At 29.3% G+C, this 25,941-nt stretch overlaps 1 protein-coding gene across 1 annotated transcript in view; it reads left to right on the forward strand.

Annotated features, from left to right (window-relative positions):
- The window catches only part of LOC143062798 (uncharacterized), a 528,850-nt gene that overhangs the window by 455,882 nt on the left and 47,027 nt on the right, over nucleotides 1-25,941 (forward strand). The gene's annotated exons all lie outside the window — the stretch shown is intronic.

Below are 25,941 nucleotides of genomic sequence, written 5' to 3' on the forward strand. Positions count from 1 at the left end.
TTGAAGCACGTCTTATTTTCTTCTACCTATAGGATGAAACTCTCATATTAATATGTGTATACCAACACGAATAATCATTTGATACAAAAAGATAGTCATATAAATACGGATATTTATTTAGAATTGAGGGTCATCCTTTAAAAGTTACGGTCATCATTTACAAATTACGGTCATCTTAAAAGCAGTTATGTACACCCTTGTTATGAATCGCTGATTCTGTTACGGTTATCTCGATTGTGATTTACGGTCATCTTGGCGATTTTTTCAAATCGAATTTCCCGTTTCATGCACATTTCTCAAAAGTAATTAGTGATTTCCGAGTGATTCTTTTATAAATTTACATCGTTTCAATGTATGATTTGTAAAGAAAATGATATAGAAACACTTTAACAGACAATACAGAAACTGACCTAATTTTTCATCCGACATCTTGGGATGACCGTGAATGCAGTTACGGTCATCAGCTTTACCCCAGTGAAATAGGCGATTACATATTTATAACTTTAATCTGAATCTGATGAGCAGTATTCATAGACAATAACTGAGTGTTGTACTCCATGTGTTGATGTGGGCAATTTCAATTTTGACAAGCTATGTTTTGGCTCTTATTGGATTTATGGTTCATTCGTCATAAGCTCTGAATCAAATGACATTATAGTGCGATTGTTTTTTTTTTATATTTTTTTATTTCGTTTTAATGGAAGTCCTAATAACAATAAAGCATCGAAAGTATAACCAACTCCAGAAAAGGAATCAGTGCGTTGAACGAGGGAGGTTTATTCATTAATTTAAAATTATTTAGGTTCTGTATCTGACATCTATTTAAGTGTGGAATGGTGTCCAAAGTGAATAGTGTTCAGTAGCCGGCTCTCGTTCAATCTATTTAGGACCCTTTTTGCGAGACACACACATGTATACGACACGAAATTTCAAGTGAACTAATATTTCGTGTTCGTCTTCATATAAAATACACGCATTTTAGAAATCATTGCCCTTTTACAAAATAGGGTCCTAAATAGATTGAACGAGAGCCGGCTATAAATTTATTGGATTTATGGTTCATTCGTCATAAGCTCTGAATCAAATATTATAGTGCGATTGTTTTTTTTTTATATTTTTTTATTTCGTTTTAATGGAAGTCCTAATAACAATAAAGCATCGAAAGTATAACCAACTCCAGAAAAGGAATCAGTGCGTTGAACGAGGGAGGTTTATTCATTAATTTAAAATTATTTAGGTTCTGTATCTGACATCTATTTAAGTGTGGAATGGTGTCCAAAGTGAATAGTGTTCAGTAGCCGGCTCTCGTTCAATCTATTTAGGACCCTTTTTGCGAGACACACACATGTATACGACACGAAATTTCAAGTGAACTAATATTTCGTGTTCGTCTTCATATAAAATACACGCATTTTAGAAATCATTGCCCTTTTACAAAGGTTTTACTGTCATAATTCTTATCTATTAAAAGTAGTGTTGTCAAATCGTACACTTTTGACTAACCGGTTACTCGGATAATCGTTCGACCGATTATAGAGTTGGTGCTTGCAAGCCTTATCAATAGTACCCTACACATATATATATAAGATGTGGTATGAGTGTCAATTTGACAACCTTTCATCCAAGTCATAAATTTACGCTTTTAGAATTGAAGTTTCTCCTCTGGCATTATCAGGCTTGTCTGTGAGGATTCCTGGCGAAGTTTGACTTTTGATAATCAACTACACCGTATCAACTATAGCGTTTGTACCAACTTCAGATTGAAAAATAATATAAACAAACTTCTTGATCTCGTAGAATTGAATATGTCTGAAACTGATTATTTTTTCCTTTTCACTTGTTGTCTCCGAAAATGATGTGGAGTGTTTCATTTTGAGTGATTAATTATAAAAAAGAAGATATGGTATGATTGCCAATGAGACAATTCTCCACAAGAGATCAAAATGACAGAAATTAACAACTATAGGTCACCGTACGGCCCGTTTCTTTACTTTGTTTGCATGTAACTCGTACTATCACGTATACATTGAGTACATTTACATTGGTTTGCATTTCAAAATTTTTGAGTTGGCATTTCGTTTAAAGTAAGACTAGGCCTTGCACGACGGAGGTTGCACATTTAGATATAGGTTTACACAGTATTAGATCAGAAACGAAATAATGAAGTAAATCGTAAAATTTATTCGCATTACTGATTTAGAGTTACTGCTAAAAAAACATGTATACTAATTATGTTTCTTTAAGATTCTGCCCCGAGCTGAGAGACAAGTTCTAATTAATTTTATGTTTATAGGATTAACAATAGCAATCAATTTACTGGACAACTGATCTGTCAAATTAATTACCACGACGACATTTTTTAAATAAAACCTAACTTTTTAATGATTTCAATTCAAATTTATATAAAATCTATCAAAATTGAAAAAAAAGTCCGGTTAACCGGTTAGCGTTTTTGGTATTCGGTATTCGGTCGTTCGACCGGTTAACCGTTGACAACACTATTTAAAAGCATACATGAAGTAAATATGTAAGAAAACTGTAATTAAGCCATGGAAAAAATAAAAAAATAGCTATTTTAATGCAAATATGCCGTATTAAAACATGCTAGTAATTATACAAGTAAAGCTTTAAAGTTCTTCATATTTGGACAAATTGTTTTAATATGTCGATTGATATACAGATTACTTTTAATTTTTAGGTAAAAAAGATGAAATTTCAGTTGCATTCTACAATATAATTTGAAAAACCCGTTTATGTTTGGCGAAATACAAAATGAAATATTACATATCTTGGAACAATTAAAAGTATTGATTGATTTTTTGGTGTTTAACGACACTTTCAATACAATTTGCTTTTTTGTTGTGACCCTTTTTAGTGGAGGAAGCTGGATGAATCGTAGAAAAATTCAACTTGTCAATTATGGTGTTCTTACTCACAACTTCAGTGTTGATAGGATATTTTTGCTCATTGTTGAAGGCTGTAATGTGAACTATGGTTGCAAACTTCTATGTCGGTTGGTCTCTGGTGAAGAGTTGTAACGCTTATAAGCATACCACATCTTCTTGTCGACGCACCCGGTCATGCTCCTTATGTAGTTCATGCTTTTCAAAGTGTTTATCACGATAACATATGGGTTTTTTTCTTGGTCGATTGTCGAAATTTTAACATTGACAAACTACTGTCACCTTACTTCGTCAAACTATAAAGACCCAAAAATTCTGTGCATGCAGTTTAGATGACGTTACTCATATCTATGAATAACTAAACACGGCCTTGTTTGGTGAATTTCTGATCCTGAAAGCAAACTAACTTTATCAAAATTTAGTAAATGACTGTAACCAGTATTGATAAGAATGCAAAACTCCAAGAATAATTAAAGTAGTAGGAAGTTTATCAAACCTGTCATAATCAAACTATCGACTTCACCACATAAAAGAGGGGCGAAAGATACCAGAGTGACATTCAATCTCACAGATCGATAATAAACTGACAACACAATGGCTAAAAAAGACAAACAAACAAATCATATTTTACAAGACGCAACATAGAAAACTAAAGACTAGGCAACACAAACCCTAACAAAAAGCTGGAGGTGATCTGAGGTGCTCCGGAAAGGTAGGCAGGTCCTGCTCCGCATGTGACACCCGTTGTGTTGCTCATATTATTAAACGGAATTGTATCCGATGTAATCTCTGAAACAGATATTCCACAACGGTAAACCCACTTGTGGTGGCGTCCGTAAAATTTACGAAGGGATGACGTCAACTTCACCATTTTCATAGCTTCCTTGTTTGCAGCAGCCCACTGTCTTGGAAATCCTGATAGAAAATGCAAGCCCGGGAACAACGTATCAATTGGGAGATGTATACTCTGTAAGTATGCGCTGCTGGAATAGTAGTATACTACTACACGTTCTGGAACACATTCCAGACATTCCAGCAATTGTGGTACACGTTGTAAAACAGTAAGAGGTCAATCAAAGTTCAAATAAGTGACATTCCAGCAATTGTCAGAATGATGTCATCAAGAATGTTGTAACCTTAGAAATGTGTAGAATGTGTGTATTTTGATTTTATGAATATACAGTATACATAGGTATACCTCATTCAGTAATATGTTGTTTGGATAGCAAGTAAATGGCTAGGAAAAAGATACGATGATTAAAACACATTAACATTTATTCAAAGCTAACATGCATGTTTCAAGTGCCTTTATCATTTTTAAGTTAACATCATGTCTTTAATAAACTATATGTATACATATTATAAAATTGCGATTTTTATCCAACGCAATTATAGGTTTGAACGTAGTTTTCAATTTAGACTCGTTTATATATAATATATATATATATAAGTCGTCTAAATATCAGCCCAACAAAGTTAGACCAGTAAATTTGCTTTCGCAAATGTTTTGTTCTTCCTTCGTCAGGATTAGAACTCATGGCACTGATATATCGTGCCGTCAAATCACCTCGCACTATGTCCGATGCGAAAGACCACTCAACCACCTAGGCTTTACTATGGTACATTGTTTTAAAATATGTGAAACATATAACCTGATATAGTATTCAAAAATATGTTACCTGAGATAGCTTTGATTTAAAGAAATACACCAGTCAAGGACAATTATGTGATGAATACTATTATGTATTTACACTATATGTTGACATTAATGGTATGATGTGTAAAATAGACGATAAACAACTATACATGTCAACATCAATAATATTCATACATATGATAAAGTCTTTAACATATGTAAAAAAACAAATAAAAAAACCCCGATAAAATTGAAAACGTACCTGAAACGAAATATTTGAGCTCATTTAAACGATATATATATTAAACTTTAAACTATTAATTAAATTTTGAACTGATATAAGGTATGAAAAAAGTTACCTTATTTTTTTTCTTCTTTGAAACAGGTTTCTAAATAAAAATAAATAAATTGATTGTTTTTTAAAGAATTGCACCAATATATCAAAGAATCATAGAATAAGTATCAAATGAAATCCATAAAAACAATCAAAGTATACACATGGTCATATAAAAAATAATTTGATTAAAAATATATCTGAAACACGGCAAAACCATAAAAGTGCGACAATATTCTGTATACTAAACTTGGATAAACTATTAACTATGTAAAATGAAACATATATATATATATAAAACAATCAAAAGAATGACTTAAATATCAAACTGTAATTTATAACATAAAAAATTGTCTATAAACCCATCAAGCGCAAGACTAAAAAAAATATCATTTTCATAAACACCATCTATTTTAATTGATATACCCGACCATGTAGTAACTAAAGGTGTGACATATCACATATCACAAAATTGATTTATGTAAAAACACGACACATACCACATTTCCTGTAAAAGAAAAAAACAGCAAAAACTTCCTTTCAGAACTGTCTCGAATATCTGGAATAAAAGTGGGGAATGGTAAAAAAAAAGATTTATGTATTGATAGTTAAGTTCTATCTTTACATATTAAATAAAGGCAACAGTAGTATACCGCTGTTCAAAACTCATAAATCCATGGACAAAAAAAAAATCGGGGTAATAAACTAAAACCGAGGGAAACACATTAAATATAAGAGGAGAACAACAACACAACACCGAAACGCAACACACACAGAAACGGACCAAGCAATAGACAAAATGTTGTTTATATTAACAACACTTAGTATGTTAAGGTATATATCATATGAAAAATAAGCTATATTAAAAGATCATATATTAAGAAAATAATTGACATACATAAGTGTTTGATTATATAGATGAGAACGTTTACAACTTAATGATTTTATATGCATTGGTAAAGCTAGATTTTTAATATGCATTTTGAAACATTAAGGAACTCTTAAAAAGAAGCAATAAGATTGATAAAAAGAACTTCACATACAAAATTTACACAAACAAAATTTTCCAATCTATAGTATTGTATTTATGTACGCTTTTTTTAATCTGTTTCTGATTAAAATATTGTTGACACTAAAATTTGACGAGTTTGGTCTAATAACTGTGTTTTTTTTTTGTCTTTGAGACCTTCTCAGTACTTCCATATTATTGACATATGGTATTGATTGATTCTGAAGGGAGTATTTGTTTATTCTGAGCAAGTGCTGGAGCAACGGGATGGTCCTGACCAGCCTATGGTTTATCATCTTGTTGTGCAGCAGGGTTTTCTTGGTGGTTAAGTAAACTTTGAAGTCTTTGTACAAATGTTCTTATAATTTCTATGATACCTTCAACAATCATCACCACAGCTAAGATATATTCTGTAAAAATAGTATTATCTACTTATTATTACATCTCTTGTTTCATCTATTGATATTCCATCATCAATTGATGTATAATCCTCATTTTACTTCTATCCAGTTGAAATTGTTCCATTTGAAATTCTTCAATAGGAACTCCTTGTCTTTTGATATTTGATTATGAATAATGTTGAAGTGCTCAAAATAATTATCAAAACTGAAAAATAAAAACAATGTCCAAATATCATGGCACGCATATTTCAATTATTTTTTTTTCTGCCACAAGATATGATATGAATAGTTTTATTTTGAAGGCACAATATAACATAACTCAAAATGGTATAGCAAAAACCACTGAAAAGGAATAAAAAAAAGATAGTTATTTTGAACCTACCTTTCTTCTCAGTGTTTTATTGTGTAATTATATTTTCCTTTTCTGTGATATTTTTTTCTTTAATTGTATTTCTTTTGTTTAAGTTGTATTTCTTTTTTATGAATATGTTTTTTTCTTTAACCGTATTTCTCATGTTTAAGTTGGATCTATTTTTTATAAATATGTTTTTTTTTAATTGTATTTCTTTTTGTTTAAGTTTGTATTTATTTTTTGTCAATGTGTTTTTTTTTTTTTTTTTTTTTTTTTTTAATTGTATTTCTTTTGTTTAAGTTTGAATTTATTTTTTGTGAATGTGTGTTTTTTTTTAGGCTAAATTTATCATAACATGTCAACAATTCTATTGAATACCTACTTCTTTTTTTATTAATAAATTTTATGAACATTTACTTAAATATGTATCCTACCAAGCGAACCCCATAAAATTAAAAAAGTAACTAAATAAACTCATGATATATTGCAAGAATGAAATTTTGTATTTGCGTAAAACACACGTTTCGTCTTAAAGAAAAAATCACTTTTGACGCTCGAAGAAACAAAGTCGAGCATTATAGTCCATACCAAACGACAGAAATACAGTGTTTTGTGGTCATTTGTACACGAAATAAATGGATTTTATGTAGATTTTTTAAAACAAATGTATGTCAAATTGTTTAAAGGACAAACAAAATATGAAATATAGAACCCCATCTTGAGCCTGATATTACACACCATTTCAGTTCATGGTTTTTTTGAAGACCTTGCTTTACTTTTTACATCAAAAGAATGTAAAATGTCTGTAAACCTCTTAGTTCATGTTTAACGAGATCAATAAACTATTGTTATGCCAAATATAATTATCTACATGTATTGTAATTATTTCTATCTTTTCGATTAATGACTGCATGAATTTTATTATATATATATATATAAATATATATGAGACCGTTTGTTGTGTTTCAATACAAACTATGATTGGTTTAAATGCCAATTATGTATTGTTTACATGTCAATATTTGGATAATGCAGTACTGTTTTCTTATAATTTTTTTTGCTGGTATATACATGTAGACTTTGAAGGGGTTCTTTCAAAACAAATACACATAAAAAAGTTGATAAACAAAAATGAAACTTGGGAGAAGTTTTCGGGGATAAAATTTTCGTTCTCTTATATTCAAAAAATAAAATTCTCTAAATATTCATATTTTATGCAAAACAAACCCATTTTCAATAATCTCAATTTCTAGTAATCAGAATGATATTTTTTACATTCTGAATATTCAAGAAGGTGCTATATGTATATATAAATGTATATGTATTAAAACTGTAACACAATTAAAATATTGTCCATACAATTCTGTTATTACGGCCCTCTTTATTGGAATAAGTTCCATATCTATATGTTTTTAGGGTAAAAACCAATGATACAAACAAAAATAGTTCATATCAGAAAAGAAAGCAATACAATGAATAATAATTATATATTTATAAATGTATATGTTGAAATAAAGAATTACTAACAAAATAGATAATAAGTTAACGGAAAAGAAATTTGAGAAATTTGAGGTGATTTAACCCATAAAGAAGTCAACCAATTTATTGTTAAAGTATTTTGTAATGGGGGTTTATTCTCTAAAATATTCCTTTTCATGTAAGAATTCTTTAAACTTACTGATTTTAAGAAGATACTAATATATATATATATATATATATATATATATATATATATATATATATATATATATATATATATATATATATATTTATTTTTTTAGAAATGTTTTTTGTTGCAATACAAGAATCGATAGTAGTTTGTATACGTTTTATGTAGATTGAAGGTGTACGAATATTCTGGTAGCTGCCTTGTCAAATCAAACATATATAGCTACAGGAAACTTTCAAAAATTCAAAAAGGTGCATACGGACAGTTAACACAAAGTCAGTATTGAAAATATCATAAACTGTACAATACCGTCAAAATAGACAAGATGAAGGCATCTCACTAAAGTTCATTTAATGGAATAATTCCCCGAATTAAAAAATATGTAGCTACTATTAGAACAGACCAATTGATCCTTCTAGGAAATCAAATACCGTCATATATAAGACCTTAGGATTTGTTAGACATTATCGGTCCATTTTGTTTTTGTTTAAAAGTTTTCTTTCTTTCTAAATCTAATCTGCCAAAGCCTGATATTTTGTTTATAATGGTTACTGTTTACTTTTATCTTTTAGCTTGCCTGACCTCACAAGACACGTGAGATATTGCTATGACTTGGAAAATTTTGGAGTGAATAATAATGTTTTTCTTTAAGTATATACATAAATAGATAAATATTATAACATTAAATGGAGTTAACTAATTTATGGTTGAAGTATTTTGTGATGAATTTTATTTCTCTGTAAAATATTATTCTTTCAATGTAAGAATCTTTAAAGGCTTTTCTTTCCTTCTAAACTTACTGATTTTAAGAAGATGTCTTATGATGTATGTATAAATGTTTTTAAATGTTTTTTTTTTGTTGAAATAAAAGAATCGATAGAAGTCTCTGTAGGTTTTATGTAGATTGAAAGTGGGTGAATATTCTTGGAACTGCCTTGTCGGCTGCCAAATCAAATACCGTAATACAATGTCATAGTACCATTAGGGCTTATACGAAGACATCAGTTTTCCATTATTTTTTTTATTAAAAGTTTTCTTTTTTTCTGAATTGAATCAGCCAAAACCTGATTTCTTTTTATAGCTGTTACTGTTTACTTTCACCTTTAAGCTTGCCAGACCATACTAGGTACGTGAGCTTTTGCTATAAGTTATTGTTTGCTGAAATGGTCATAAACTTTTTAAAATCGTCACTTCGAAATCCACTTGAAAGCTCCAATTTCCACTAACGTTTGCATAAAGATCCTTAGACTATCTGAAGGATAATGTGTTTGGTTGTTCCTTTCTATGGAAATATATAATAACTTAACCTTTTATTTTGCTCATATCTTAAATAATATGATATAATGTACCAAGTCAGGAATACGGCAATATTAATTTAATAGTTCGTTTCTTTGTATGTTGCATTGTCGTTTGTATTTTGTTTCACTTCCGCGTTCTGTTGTTTATTTGTTTTACTCTTATAGTTGATGCGTCCTCGATTTAAGTTTGTAGTTCGGATTGCGTTTTCTCTCCATCAATTTAGGATTTTTTTTACAACGGTATACTACTGTTGCCTTAATTTAAAAGATTTCCAATTTGTAGAAGGTATATTGGCATTCGAAGCTAAACATATTTTACAGATATCTACAATATTACATAATAAATACAATTTTCACTAAAAAATCCGTAATTTCAAAGTTCACTGGTACAATATTGCAATCAAAAGAATGCATATTGTTTTTTTTAAATAATAAAGATAACAATTTTTATATCTGTTCAACCTTGAAAAAAGAAAAGAATATTTTTGATACATAAGTTTTAAAATGTTCTAAACATAAGCTGCCATTGATTGATTACATATTCAATGTAACAATTAAAAAAAAAACGAGTGGAAAAAGAATCATTTGATGTATGAGATATAAAGTTATTCCAAAGTCAATTAACCTATATGAATCTACGCCTAAAAAAAAGAGTTTATCAAATAATGGAAGAGTTTGTATAAAACTGAAATTATTTTTTACAGATAAAATTTATGACATATTATGTTGAAAATAAACCTTAAGCATATATTAATGTACTTTCAAAAAGAAAAAAAGTACAAAAAGCATACTAAATAAGTATAAAATGATCTTAAGCCTTAAACACTAGAAATTACTGTGGGTCAATTAAAGCGATAGCACTTATTTAGTTATGGAAATTCATTCAGATGGCAGAGAAGTAGAAATTAGTTATTTCTTTTTGCTCATATCTATGCTAAGATGTTTTAAAAAGAAGCCTGAATGGAAAGAACGCTTGTTTTATGCTGTTCTTCCAGACAATATGGTTTGAGGCAAAGTTTTTCACTTTCAATAAGTTACTTGATAAAAGGTTATCCCAAGTAAATTTCAGTAATATTTGAACCACTCGTTATCCTTCAGAAGTAAACTGTGAAATAATTCATGCAAAACATTCATTCCGCAGTTTTATTTAAATAGATTTTGTTATTTGTTATAAAAGGTAGCAAGATTATAATTTAGTACGCCAGGCGCGCGTTTCGTCTACATAAGACTCACCAGTCATGCTCAGATCAAAATAGTTATAAAGCCAAAAAAGTACAAAGTTGAAGAGCAGTGAGGGTTGTTAAATTTTTATGAAGGACTTCATCTTTGTAAGTTCATTTTGCACATCACATTTAAATTGCTTGACACAAACCAGGATCAGGACCATAACTACGTTTTGTTCAATGTAAATCTACTTTTTTCTGAATTCATAGTGTACACATGATTAATACAACGTGACGTAATCCTAGCCATATGAATATCAGAACATTAAAACAGTTCAGATAGAAAGTCAGCATTCTAGTTTTGGAAACAAAACTAGAAGTGGGCAATTTTCGAAGCTGTATTTTGGCTATATAATTCTAAAATTATAAACATTTCTTCAATTCTCTATGCAAAAGTGGAAATTCATTATGTTTATTTTAACTCTTTTTAGGGGGAGGGGGTGACAAACTGATACCGGTAGTTGCCAAAAAAAAAAACCCGCAGTTTTATATTTACTGAATGCATCTCTAAGGCTTAAGAGAACACAATAATTCTGGTAGAAAATGCAGTGAATTTCTGTATAATGCGAAATAAATTAAAATAAAAACTTGTTTCTTTAATCGCAAATACAGACAGGAAAAACAATTATTCTTAAACTCAATGTTGTATTTAATTTATCATAATTTTCAAGGGAAACTATTTGTTCACTTCCCTTATAAATAAAATAAACTTATTCTTTTCAGAAATTAATAATCAAACAATGTATCTCCTTCCCCTTTTTAGACTCCTCTGGGTTTTTTTTTTTCAATAGCCTAATAAGTCAATAAAAGTGTGTGTAGTGACTCGTTTTATGATATACACTTTAAAAGAATATCTACCAGATCAAACTCAAAACATGGACAATTGGATGTGATAAAGAAAATTTTATTCAGGTTGACGCACAGCTCACTAAACTAATATCGAACCATTTATCCAAATGAATAGGATTACGTTTGTAAGGTATACACAAATATATAACAAAAATTGGTAATGTGTAAGAAAATATGGAATTAAGAAATCAGTGGATTAAATACATTACTCTCACTATAAAAAAAAACCAAAGACATTAATCAAAGCTCGCCTGCTGAATGAGGTAGATTGGAGAAGAAACAAATAAGCCTACATCTGGAATTACAGCTTTACAAAGGAATATATTTATAGCATTCTTACTTGGACATTGTTGCATTGCCTGGTGTAAAAATGCATTCGATTTTATGATTAATAATAGGCTCAAGTAAAAAAGTTGGCTTTACACGTATGAATGTATGCTGAATTAATATAACAATTCCACAACTTGTGGCATATTCGAAAATATTTTAAACAAAACTAAATTTATTACTGCATAAAAAATGTTAAAGGAACATATGCAGGTCTTCAAAGCTCAATCAAGATGTTATATGTTTTCAATATATAAAGGACGATGTGATTTGAGTGCCAATGAGACAACTCTCCATCTGTTTTTCAACCACAAAGACTTCCAACTGGAACATATCATATTTGCATGTGAATTATTCTTTTCCCGCCTTCAACTTAATCATATTCGTTTTGTTTTATTTATTGTCAATATATATATCGGCATATCATTTACAATAGTTTCAACAATCGAAAAAAAACAGGTTAGATACTCACAGCAAATTGACAATAAAAGATATGTATAAAAAAATGTAAAATCGGTTAAATGTCAAATTTTGTATGCCACTTCGAAATGCTAATTGAAAGTACAATATAGTAAAAAATCTCATCATAGATACCAGAATTGAAATTCATATTTGCAAAAGTTTTGTCAAAGCAAGTGTGTCCCTTTACACACTTCACATTAGGGTAAACATTGTATGGACAATTAAATCTCTGCCTTGAATAAAGTACAGCATTCCACAGGAATTTCTGTAGTATGAATCATTGATATTAAATTTTATTGGGGGGATGGGGAGGGGGAGGATGCATTACTGCATAAAAGTTGTTAAAGGAACATATACAGGTCTAAATTAATTTCAATTTTACTTAATCAATACTGAATATAATAATTCAGTTTAAGGCTCAATTTTATACAAATGATTCAAATCTGTACAATAATTCAGTTTGAAGCTCAATTTAAACAAATGATTCAAATCTGTACAATAATTCAGTTTGAAGCTCAATTTAAACAAATGATTCAAATCTGTACAATAATTCAGTTTGAAGCTCAATTTAAACAAATGTTTATCTTTGCATCGGGCTCATCCTCCCCCTCCCCATCCCCCCAAAAAAATTTAATATCAATGATTCATACTAAAAAATTCCTGTGGAATGCTGTACTTTATTCAAGACAGAGATTTAATTGTCCATACAATGTTTACCCTAATGTGAAGTGTGTAAAGGGACACACTTGCTTTGACAAAACTTTTGCAAATATGAATTTCAATTCTGGTATCTATGATGAGATTTTTTACTATATTGTACTTTCAATTAGCATTTCGAAGTGGCATACAAAATTTGACATTTAACCGATTTTACATTTTTTTTATACATATCTTTTATTGTCAATTTGCTGTGAGTATCTAACCTGTTTTTTTTCGATTGTTGAAACTATTGTAAATGATATGCCGATATATATATTGACAATAAATAAAACAAAACGAATATGATTAAGTTGAAGGCGGGAAAAGAATAATTCACATGCAAATATGATATGTTCCAGTTGGAAGTCTTTGTGGTTGAAAAACAGATGGAGAGTTGTCTCATTGGCACTCAAATCACATCGTCCTTTATATATTGAAAACATATAACATCTTGATTGAGCTTTGAAGACCTGCATATGTTCCTTTAACATTTTTTATGCAGTAATAAATTTAGTTTTGTTTAAAATATTTTCGAATATGCCACAAGTTGTGGAATTGTTATATTAATTCAGCATACATTCATACGTGTAAAGCCAACTTTTTTACTTGAGCCTATTATTAATCATAAAATCGAATGCATTTTTACACCAGGCAATGCAACAATGTCCAAGTAAGAATGCTATAAATATATTCCTTTGTAAAGCTGTAATTCCAGATGTAGGCTTATTTGTTTCTTCTCCAATCTACCTCATTCAGCAGGCGAGCTTTGATTAATGTCTTTGGTTTTTTTTTATAGTGAGAGTAATGTATTTAATCCACTGATTTCTTAATTCCATATTTTCTTACACATTACCAATTTTTGTTATATATTTGTGTATACCTTAAAAACGTAATCCTATTCATTTGGATAAATGGTTCGATATTAGTTTAGTGAGCTGTGCGTCAACCTGAATAAAATTTTCTTTATCACATCCAATTGTCCATGTTTTGAGTTTGATCTGGTAGATATTCTTTTAAAGTGTATATCATAAAACGAGTCACTACACACACTTTTATTGACTTATTAGGCTATTGAAAAAAAAACCCAGAGCAGTCTAAAAAGGGGAAGGAGATACATTGTTTGATTATTAATTTCTGAAAAGAATAAGTTTATTTTATTTATAAGGGAAGTGAACAAATAGTTTCCCTTGAAAATTATGATAAATTAAATACAACATTGAGTTTAAGAATAATTGTTTTTCCTGTCTGTATTTGCGATTAAAGAAACAAGTTTTTATTTTAATTTATTTCGCATTATACAGAAATTCACTGCATTTTCTACCAGAATTATTGTGTTCTCTTAAGCCTTAGAGATGCATTCAGTAAATATAAAACTGCGGGTTTTTTTTTTTTGGCAACTACCGGTATCAGTTTGTCACCCCCTCCCCCTAAAAAGAGTTAAAATATACATAATGAATTTCCACTTTTGCATAGAGAATTGAAGAAATGTTTATAATTTTAGAATTATATAGCCAAAATACAGCTTCGAAAATTGCCCACTTCTAGTTTTGTTTCCAAAACTAGAATGCTGACTTTCTATCTGAACTGTTTTAATGTTCTGATATTCATATGGCTAGGATTACGTCACGTTGTATTAATCATGTGTACACTATGAATTCAGAAAAAAGTAGATTTACATTGAACAAAACGTAGTTATGGTCCTGATCCTGGTTTGTGTCAAGCAATTTAAATGTGATGTGCAAAATGAACTTACAAAGATGAAGTCCTTCATAAAAATTTAACAACCCTCACTGCTCTTCAACTTTGTACTTTTTTGGCTTTATAACTATTTTGATCTGAGCATGACTGGTGAGTCTTATGTAGACGAAACGCGCGCCTGGCGTACTAAATTATAATCTTGCTACCTTTTATAACAAATAACAAAATCTATTTAAATAAAACTGCGGAATGAATGTTTTGCATGAATTATTTCACAGTTTACTTCTGAAGGATAACGAGCGGTTCAAATATTACTGAAATTTACTTGGGATAACCTTTTATCAAGTAACTTATTGAAAGTGAAAAACTTTGCCTCAAACCATATTGTCTGGAAGAACAGCATAAAACAAGCGTTCTTTCCATTCAGGCTTCTTTTTAAAACATCTTAGCATAGATATGAGCAAAAAGAAATAACTAATTTCTACTTCTCTGCCATCTGAATGAATTTCCATAACTAAATATGTGCTATCGCTTTAATTGACCCACAGTAATTTCTAGTGTTTAAGGCTTAAGATCATTTTATACTTATTTAGTATGCTTTTTGTACTTTTTTTCTTTTTGAAAGTACATTAATATATGCTTAAGGTTTATTTTCAACATAATATGTCATAAATTTTATCTGTAAAAAATAATTTCAGTTTTATACAAACTCTTCCATTATTTGATAAACTCTTTTTTTTAGGCGTAGATTCATATAGGTTAATTGACTTTGGAATAACTTTATATCTCATACATCAAATGATTCTTTTTCCACTCGTTTTTTTTTTAATTGTTACATTGAATATGTAATCAATCAATGGCAGCTTATGTTTAGAACATTTTAAAACTTATGTATCAAAAATATTCTTTTCTTTTTTCAAGGTTGAACAGATATAAAAATTGTTTTCTTTATTATTTAAAAAAAACAATATGCATTCTTTTGATTGCAATATTGTACCAGTGAACTTTGAAATTACGGATTTTTTAGTGAAAATTGTATTTATTATGTAATATTGTAGATATCTGTAAAATATGTTTAGCTTCGAATGCCAATATACCTTCTACAAATTGGAAATCTTTTAAATTAAGGCAACAGTAGTATACCGTTGTAAAAAAAATCCTAAATTGATGGAGAGAAAACGCAATCCGAACTACAAACTTAAATCGAGGACGCATCAACTATAAGAGTAAAACAAATAAACAACAGAACGCGGAAGTGAAACAAAATACAAACGACAATGCAACATACAAAGAAACGAACTATTAAATTAATATTGCCGTATTCCTGACTTGGTACATTATATCATATTATTTAAGATATGAGCAAAATAAAAGGTTAAGTTATTATATATTTCCATAGAAAGGAACAACCAAACACATTATCCTTCAGATAGTCTAAGGATCTTTATGCAAACGTTAGTGGAAATTGGAGCTTTCAAGTGGATTTCGAAGTGACGATTTTAAAAAGTTTATGACCATTTCAGCAAACAATAACTTATAGCAAAAGCTCACGTACCTAGTATGGTCTGGCAAGCTTAAAGGTGAAAGTAAACAGTAACAGCTATAAAAAGAAATCAGGTTTTGGCTGATTCAATTCAGAAAAAAAGAAAACTTTTAATAAAAAAAATAATGGAAAACTGATGTCTTCGTATAAGCCCTAATGGTACTATGACATTGTATTACGGTATTTGATTTGGCAGCCGACAAGGCAGTACCAAGAATATTCACCCACTTTCAATCTACATAAAACCTACAGAGACTTCTATCGATTCTTTTATTTCAACAAAAAAAACATTTAAAAACATTTATACATACATCATAAGACATCTTCTTAAAATCAGTAAGTTTAGAAGGAAAGAAAAGCCTTTAAAGATTCTTACATTGAAAGAATAATATTTTACAGAGAAATAAAATTCATCACAAAATACTTCAACCATAAATTAGTTAACTCCATTTAATGTTATAATCTTTATCTATTTATGTATATACTTAAAGAAAAACATTATTATTCACTCCAAAATTTTCCAAGTCATAGCAATATCTCACGTGTCTTGTGAGGTCAGGCAAGCTAAAAGATAAAAGTAAACAGTAACCATTATAAACAAAATATCAGGCTTTGGCAGATTAGATTTAGAAAGAAAGAAAACTTTTAAACAAAAACAAAATGGACCGATAATGTCTAACAAATCCTAAGGTCTTATATATGACGGTATTTGATTTCCTAGAAGGATCAATTGGTCTGTTCTAATAGTAGCTACATATTTTTTAATTCGGGGAATTATTCCATTAAATGAACTTTAGTGAGATGCCTTCATCTTGTCTATTTTGACGGTATTGTACAGTTTATGATATTTTCAATACTGACTTTGTGTTAACTGTCCGTATGCACCTTTTTGAATTTTTGAAAGTTTCCTGTAGCTATATATGTTTGATTTGACAAGGCAGCTACCAAAATATTCGTACACCTTCAATCTACATAAAACGTATACAAACTACTATCGATTCTTGTATTGCAACAAAAAACATTTCTAAAAAAATAAATATATATATATATATATATATATATATTAGTATCTTCTTAAAATCAGTAAGTTTAAAGAATTCTTACATGAAAAGGAATATTTTAGAGAATAAACCCCCATTACAAAATACTTTAACAATAAATTGGTTGACTTCTTTATGGGTTAAATCACCTCAAATTTCTCAAATTTCTTTTCCGTTAACTTATTATCTATTTTGTTAGTAATTCTTTATTTCAACATATACATTTATAAATATATAATTATTATTCATTGTATTGCTTTCTTTTCTGATATGAACTATTTTTGTTTGTATCATTGGTTTTTACCCTAAAAACATATAGATATGGAACTTATTCCAATAAAGAGGGCCGTAATAACAGAATTGTATGGACAATATTTTAATTGTGTTACAGTTTTAATACATATACATTTATATATACATATAGCACCTTCTTGAATATTCAGAATGTAAAAAATATCATTCTGATTACTAGAAATTGAGATTATTGAAAATGGGTTTGTTTTGCATAAAATATGAATATTTAGAGAATTTTATTTTTTGAATATAAGAGAACGAAAATTTTATCCCCGAAAACTTCTCCCAAGTTTCATTTTTGTTTATCAACTTTTTTATGTGTATTTGTTTTGAAAGAACCCCTTCAAAGTCTACATGTATATACCAGCAAAAAAAATTATAAGAAAACAGTACTGCATTATCCAAATATTGACATGTAAACAATACATAATTGGCATTTAAACCAATCATAGTTTGTATTGAAACACAACAAACGGTCTCATATATATTTATATATATATATATAATAAAATTCATGCAGTCATTAATCGAAAAGATAGAAATAATTACAATACATGTAGATAATTATATTTGGCATAACAATAGTTTATTGATCTCGTTAAACATGAACTAAGAGGTTTACAGACATTTTACATTCTTTTGATGTAAAAAGTAAAGCAAGGTCTTCAAAAAAACCATGAACTGAAATGGTGTGTAATATCAGGCTCAAGATGGGGTTCTATATTTCATATTTTGTTTGTCCTTTAAACAATTTGACATACATTTGTTTTAAAAAATCTACATAAAATCCATTTATTTCGTGTACAAATGACCACAAAACACTGTATTTCTGTCGTTTGGTATGGACTATAATGCTCGACTTTGTTTCTTCGAGCGTCAAAAGTGATTTTTTCTTTAAGACGAAACGTGTGTTTTACGCAAATACAAAATTTCATTCTTGCAATATATCATGAGTTTATTTAGTTACTTTTTTAATTTTATGGGGTTCGCTTGGTAGGATACATATTTAAGTAAATGTTCATAAAATTTATTAATAAAAAAAGAAGTAGGTATTCAATAGAATTGTTGACATGTTATGATAAATTTAGCCTAAAAAAAAACACACATTCACAAAAAATAAATTCAAACTTAAACAAAAGAAATACAATTAAAAAAAAAAAAAAAAAAAAAACACATTGACAAAAAATAAATACAAACTTAAACAAAAATAAAAAAGAAATACAACTTAAACAAAAGAAATACAATTAAAGAAAAAAATATCACAGAAAAGGAAAATATAATTACACAATAAAACACTGAGAAGAAAGGTAGGTTCAAAATAACTATCTTTTTTTTATTCCTTTTCAGTGGTTTTTGCTATAGCATTTTGAGTTATGTTATATTGTGCCTTCAAAATAAAACTATTCATATCATATCTTGTGGCAGAAAAAAAAATAATTGAAATATGCGTGCCATGATATTTGGACATTGTTTTTATTTTTCAGTTTTGATAATTATTTTGAGCACTTCAACATTATTCATAATCAAATATCAAAAGACAAGGAGTTCCTATTGAAGAATTTCAAATGGAACAATTTCAACTGGATAGAAGTAAAATGAGGATTATACATCAATTGATGATGGAATATCAATAGATGAAACAAGAGATGTAATAATAAGTAGATAATACTATTTTTACAGAATATATCTTAGCTGTGGTGATGATTGTTGAAGGTATCATAGAAATTATAAGAACATTTGTACAAAGACTTCAAAGTTTACTTAACCACCAAGAAAACCCTGCTGCACAACAAGATGATAAACCATAGGCTGGTCAGGACCATCCCGTTGCTCCAGCACTTGCTCAGAATAAACAAATACTCCCTTCAGAATCAATCAATACCATATGTCAATAATATGGAAGTACTGAGAAGGTCTCAAAGACAAAAAAAAACACAGTTATTAGACCAAACTCGTCAAATTTTAGTGTCAACAATATTTTAATCAGAAACAGATTAAAAAAAGCGTACATAAATACAATACTATAGATTGGAAAATTTTGTTTGTGTAAATTTTGTATGTGAAGTTCTTTTTATCAATCTTATTGCTTCTTTTTAAGAGTTCCTTAATGTTTCAAAATGCATATTAAAAATCTAGCTTTACCAATGCATATAAAATCATTAAGTTGTAAACGTTCTCATCTATATAATCAAACACTTATGTATGTCAATTATTTTCTTAATATATGATCTTTTAATATAGCTTATTTTTCATATGATATATACCTTAACATACTAAGTGTTGTTAATATAAACAACATTTTGTCTATTGCTTGGTCCGTTTCTGTGTGTGTTGCGTTTCGGTGTTGTGTTGTTATTCTCCTCTTATATTTAATGTGTTTCCCTCGGTTTTAGTTTATTACCCCGATTTTTTTTTTTGTCCATGGATTTATGAGTTTTGAACAGCGGTATACTACTGTTGCCTTTATTTAATATGTAAAGATAGAACTTAACTATCAATACATAAATCTTTTTTTTTACCATTCCCCACTTTTATTCCAGATATTCGAGACAGTTCTGAAAGGAAGTTTTTGCTGTTTTTTTCTTTTACAGGAAATGTGGTATGTGTCGTGTTTTTACATAAATCAATTTTGTGATATGTGATATGTCACACCTTTAGTTACTACATGGTCGGGTATATCAATTAAAATAGATGGTGTTTATGAAAATGATATTTTTTTTAGTCTTGCGCTTGATGGGTTTATAGACAATTTTTTATGTTATAAATTACAGTTTGATATTTAAGTCATTCTTTTGATTGTTTTATATATATATATATGTTTCATTTTACATAGTTAATAGTTTATCCAAGTTTAGTATACAGAATATTGTCGCACTTTTATGGTTTTGCCGTGTTTCAGATATATTTTTAATCAAATTATTTTTTATATGACCATGTGTATACTTTGATTGTTTTTATGGATTTCATTTGATACTTATTCTATGATTCTTTGATATATTGGTGCAATTCTTTAAAAAACAATCAATTTATTTATTTTTATTTAGAAACCTGTTTCAAAGAAGAAAAAAAATAAGGTAACTTTTTTCATACCTTATATCAGTTCAAAATTTAATTAATAGTTTAAAGTTTAATATATATATCGTTTAAATGAGCTCAAATATTTCGTTTCAGGTACGTTTTCAATTTTATCGGGGTTTTTTTATTTGTTTTTTTACATATGTTAAAGACTTTATCATATGTATGAATATTATTGATGTTGACATGTATAGTTGTTTATCGTCTATTTTACACATCATACCATTAATGTCAACATATAGTGTAAATACATAATAGTATTCATCACATAATTGTCCTTGACTGGTGTATTTCTTTAAATCAAAGCTATCTCAGGTAACATATTTTTGAATACTATATCAGGTTATATGTTTCACATATTTTAAAACAATGTACCATAGTAAAGCCTAGGTGGTTGAGTGGTCTTTCGCATCGGACATAGTGCGAGGTGATTTGACGGCACGATATATCAGTGCCATGAGTTCTAATCCTGACGAAGGAAGAACAAAACATTTGCGAAAGCAAATTTACTGGTCTAACTTTGTTGGGCTGATATTTAGACGACTTATATATATATATATTATATATAAACGAGTCTAAATTGAAAACTACGTTCAAACCTATAATTGCGTTGGATAAAAATCGCAATTTTATAATATGTATACATATAGTTTATTAAAGACATGATGTTAACTTAAAAATGATAAAGGCACTTGAAACATGCATGTTAGCTTTGAATAAATGTTAATGTGTTTTAATCATCGTATCTTTTTCCTAGCCATTTACTTGCTATCCAAACAACATATTACTGAATGAGGTATACCTATGTATACTGTATATTCATAAAATCAAAATACACACATTCTACACATTTCTAAGGTTACAACATTCTTGATGACATCATTCTGACAATTGCTGGAATGTCACTTATTTGAACTTTGATTGACCTCTTACTGTTTTACAACGTGTACCACAATTGCTGGAATGTCTGGAATGTGTTCCAGAACGTGTAGTAGTATACTACTTGGAATGGTGTTACATAGAAAGGTATCTGTTGTATTTTTTATTGGAAAGACGCGTTCACTAACCAGAGTATTCATAAGGAACGAATGGGAAGCAACTGTCATTTTCTTGACTCTGTTTTTTCTGGCAAGTCAACCTTCGACTTGTCTATGGCATGTAACATACTAGTAAACAATTATTTTGATTGCACAGGACAACTTGTATAAATAAGAGTATTCTCTTATTTTTGTGCTGTTTTCACATTTGTTGATCAATCGTTCTTCTTTTTTCGACATTTTCCAAGCCTCGCGCTTTAAATATCAAAATTTAACTGCCTTGATTTGAGATATATCGGAACACGCTTGTTGCAGTAGTGGAATCTTTATATATATTATATTGGTTTTACACTATGGATAAGGAAACTGGATATTAAGGCCAAGATATCACTTCACACCAATACAATTTTGTTATACCAACCAATGTCTTGAAGAATATTTTCCAGCATTTAAATGTGATAACAAAATAACAGCAATGACATCATTCCTTTAATGTCAAAGTTTACAATATCAATATTGTTGTATCACTACGGAAAAGTAAATTGGATAATGGATGGGGTTATTTTCACACATTAACGCCAAGTTACCACTTCTCACCAATATAATTTTGTTATACCGACACATTTCTTGAGGAATATTTTCCAGCATTTAAATAAGATAACAAAACAAGCTGAAATGACACCATTCATTAAATGTCCAGATAAAAACAATATGTTTGTATTCTTGATAAATCGTTGAGTATTTTATTCGTAGGCAGTTTCAAAGTTAACTGTCATACTTTGTTTTATTTTATTTTATTTATCTATTTGTTCCGATCGACGACCATGGGATAACCAAGGCCGCATTTCTTTCTAGACCAAATTTTGTAAACGTTGTGTCGCGTTTGTTGTTGTTTTCTAAACGCTACAAAAGTAAAAACAAATACATCGTTTAATAAGTCTTTACTGACCCTGTTTGAACTATCAATAAGGCATTCACATGTTGTTGGTAAACAGACTTTTTACAAACGTAGAAACAAATACTTCGATTAATCAGGTTAAAGTAAGAAACAAATGTAACGTTTGTACTAACAAACGACAAACGACAAACTGCAGACGCATTTTTATCGTTTGCATAGTTTGTCAAAGTTTATGCAAACTTTGTAAACGTATGTTTGAAAGAAATGATCAAAACATGTGCGAGCTTAGCCGTTTGCATCGTTCGTGTTAGAAAAAAATGCCCTTCTAATAACAATTCATCATGTAAGGATAGTTTCATATTCCTATTGTTTAGTATTACTGTTTTAACTCTATTCTCTTTTTTTTTAATTTCGAATTCAATGCTAAATAATAAAAACACTGACAATCCTAGAAATTATTTACATGGAAGAAGTTTCTTAAAAATAAACAACAGCTGAACAGTTTTGATCATCTTGTCAACAAAATGAAGAATTACATATTACACAAAAATTGTCGTCTTGATGTCAGCATTAGGTCTTGAAAATATGTGTACTGTATGAAAACCTTTAAAACAGCCACACTGAGTCTAGAACACATGTCAACATTTTACAAAAATGGTCATACATTTAGTATTTTAAGCAGACACATGTACGTGAGATGAGATAAACTATATTTTAAAATATTAACTCCCTCAATTAGCCTCATTTAGAAGTATAAAGATACATGGAAGAACAAATCAATGCATCACTTCCCAAAAAAAAAACCCATCCGATTTCTGCTTAAAAGTTAGAATGATAAACCCATAACTTATTTTTTGCAACTAAAAAAAGAGATTGTATGCTTTTCAAATACATGTAATAAAACATTTTACACATTTTGTGCTTCGAACGCACTTTTCTGGATTTATCTTCACAAGAAAACGGATGGAAATTTAGTTGAAAAACACATTACATTCAGCGTAAATTCATCACCCGATTTTGTCCTACAATGTCTTTCAAACGACTAAATGGTTTATCAAAAAATAAAATAAAAAATACTCCGAGGATAATTCAGAACGGAAAGTTCCTACTCAAATGGTAAAATCAAAATCTCAAACACATCAAACGAATGTATAGAAATTTTCATATTAATGACTTGGTACAGGCATTTTCTTATGTAGAAAATGGCGGATTAAACCAGGATTTATAGCTAGCTTAACCTATCACGTGTATGACAGTCATATACTGACAACGATGTGTAAACAGAACAAACAGTTTGATGATAAGTAAAAATATTCATAATATGGGTACATCAGTCAACATTGTGTTCCAATCTTAATGCAAAAATTTGTGGTAGCGTTGCGACATAAATTTTATGGATTTTTTTTTATCAGTTGACAAGTTGGACAGGATCTATATAGTATACAGCAACATCATGTATTAATTTTTGCCATATAATTGATTGAAATTGTTTTGATAGGATTTATTATACCTCTTAAATGACCAGAAACTAGTGCTTCATTACCATAACCAAAGATGTCGCTCTTATATTTGTAACAACCAACTATGTTTTTTTCTATGTCGCGTCTAAAAAGACATCAGCGCATCTTGGTAATCAGAATTCTTAACATTTTATGATATAAAACAGCTAATACGTCATCCCAAATGTCACCTCCATGTCAACTACTTTAATAAACATTACTGATATTCCCGTATCGTTTTATTGAATGGTTTTTAGTCAGTAGACCAGGGGTATGAGAGACGACTGTAAAAATATATATACTAAGAAGTTATTTGAAAGTTTTAACGAAGCAGTCATTAAATAGTGATAAAGCATTTATGTTGTTAAGATTTGGTTATGCGAATGATGCAGGATATTTTTTTCTTTCTTAGATGGTATGGAGATCATTGATTAGTACTTAAACGTATGGTGCAATAAAGATGTAAAGTTTTGGTGCTCAGCTATTGGTCAACGAAAGGGTATATTCTGAAAAGTAAAATAACAAAAAGACAAAAATTCAAATCATTATCAGTCATATTCCTGACTTGGTACAGGCATTTTCTGATGTAGAAAATGGTGAATTGAACAAGTTTTATCGCTAGCTTAAAACTTACTTGTGTGACAGTCGCTTAAAATTCCTTCAAATTGATATTAAGGTGTAAAAACAACTTACAGAATACAAATGTAGGTCAAATGTCAAATATAGGAGTTCAGCAGTCAACGTAGTTTTATAGCCTTGAACACTACGTAAGACTGATATGATATATCATCTGTTAATTCTAATAGACCTACATTACCATTATACAAGTAATGTTCAATTTTGACAAAAAAAGCTAAGAAACATTGAAGATTAGTTGTTCACTTGCAAGCGAAAAATACGACCTCATTGAATCCGCATGCATGTGAACTTCATTGTAACCCTTTAGCTAGAGATTGATACCGCATGCATTGTGCGTGTTAGAATATTTACAGGAAAAGGCTGTCAATATTGAAAGTGAAACAAAGGTAAATCATTTGATTGACTGATTCGATCGTCGACAAAAAAACCCATTCTTTTACAGGTAAAAACGATGATTAACATATATTTGTAATCTATAATATGAAATTAAATAGACCTAGATTTCGCTTAATCTATTTATATCTTGTTTATGTTTATATACCGTATATGATAATCGGAAATTTCCCGAGGTCAACTCGATAGTTAATGAGATGGTGTCTAGACTAAAATACACACGAAAGGAAGTTACGTGTTATACAGCCTATGCTCTGTATATTGTTTATTTTAGACTTTTAATAATTTGGATAAATGTTTTATATTGTTATAAATCAAATATGAGAATTTGAGTCAAATCTGTGACAATGAATTTGACAGCTAGTGCCCCTTTAATACAGTTCTCAAATCTTTAATGAAGTTGAAAAGATACCATTTCCCGTACACCAGTAAATAGATAAAACTCCGCTTTTAACACGTTTCTTGTTACTACGAAAAAAGAGATGATATTAACCAGATATATTAAGCTCACACGTCGAAGTGAAACTGAAACGTGTTGGAAGTAAGCTCGTGTGCTTTAGTAAGGTCTGCAGATCCTGTCGTCCAACTAGTGATTCCCTTCATGTTGCTTATGGTGTTTACGCCACATTTTCTTATTTTATAAACATTCGCTGATGTCACGAT

The sequence above is a fragment of the Mytilus galloprovincialis genome, chromosome 2 (assembly GCF_965363235.1).
Source record: "Mytilus galloprovincialis chromosome 2, xbMytGall1.hap1.1, whole genome shotgun sequence".
NCBI lineage: Eukaryota > Metazoa > Mollusca > Bivalvia > Mytilida > Mytilidae > Mytilus > Mytilus galloprovincialis.